The sequence below is a fragment of the Neophocaena asiaeorientalis genome, unplaced genomic scaffold (genome assembly GCF_003031525.2).
Source record: "Neophocaena asiaeorientalis asiaeorientalis breed wild unplaced genomic scaffold, Neophocaena_asiaeorientalis_V1.1 scaffold312, whole genome shotgun sequence".
NCBI lineage: Eukaryota > Metazoa > Chordata > Mammalia > Artiodactyla > Phocoenidae > Neophocaena > Neophocaena asiaeorientalis.
Window position 1 is genome coordinate 1281644 of NW_020174707.1, and position 954 is coordinate 1282597.

At 52.8% G+C, this 954-nt stretch overlaps 1 long non-coding RNA gene across 2 annotated transcripts in view; it reads left to right on the top strand.

Annotated features, from left to right (window-relative positions):
• The window catches only part of LOC112409610 (uncharacterized), a 23742-nt gene that overhangs the window by 20854 nt on the left and 1934 nt on the right, over nt 1–954 (top strand). For both annotated transcript variants that reach the window (XR_003005183.1, XR_003005184.1), the window contains one exon: nt 91–772. This is a non-coding gene — a long non-coding RNA (uncharacterized LOC112409610). The remainder of the gene's footprint in view (nt 1–90; nt 773–954) is intronic.

The following is a 954-nucleotide window of genomic DNA, read 5'->3' on the forward strand; positions in this document are numbered from 1 at the left end:
ATCTACGTGAAAGCTTCTCCACTGGATTCTAACCTCCTTGAAGGCAGAGATCTGTTTTCGTTCTTTGAATTTCTCCATATTCCTCTCCAGGGTGAAGAAACAAGCTCTGCCAACCACGGGTTCTCAAGGAACATTTGTCTGCCGTGGAATTAATCAGAAGTCGCGCCCTCCCTCCCTCTGACAGCTGCAGGGGGAGAGGGTGGAGGAATTATCCAGGGAATGCGAGGGCAATGGGGGCCACGTGATAAGAAGGAGAGCTCTCCCTCGTCCCTTTCCAACGCCCCCGCAGATGTGGCCGAGGAGCCCGGCCCTGCAAGGCCATGGTGGAGGAAGGAGGCTGTGTAGTAATGTGGTTAGAGCTCGGCAAACCCGGCTCCAAAAGCCAGCGCTGTTATGTAACTGGTGTGCGCCTCAGTTTCTTCTGTGGTAAAATGGGAATGACTTGCGGGCTCCTTGTGGGGATTAAGGGAGGTCAGGCGAATAACGGCCCAGGCACACCATGGGTTTAGGAGATGGCGGTTCCTGGGATTTATGCAGACCTGTGGCCCTCTGCCCTGTGGGAGTGGAGCCCTAAGCGTAAATCGTGAACTCCTCAAAGGTATGTTTGCTGTGCCCTGGGATTTTCAAAGGGCAGGCTCTCCCAACAGCTCCAGAACCTTGCTACTCAAAAGGCCCGCGGACCGGCAGCAGCCTCGCCTGAGAGGCTGTAAGGACGCCCTCAGATGCTCCCCAGGCCTGTCGAAGCAGAATTTCTATATTAAGATTCCCTCAGGTAAGTCATATGCACGTTAGACTTTGAGAAGCTCTTTAGAAACCCCCTGTGAAATCTGCAGTGTAGAAATGACTATTCCCATTTTGAGAATGAGATCACTTCCGCAGAGTCAGAGAATTGATGCCTTCTTTTGCCCAAGCTTATGAGCTCTCTAAAAGAGGCCTTGTGACTCCTGGGGGTTG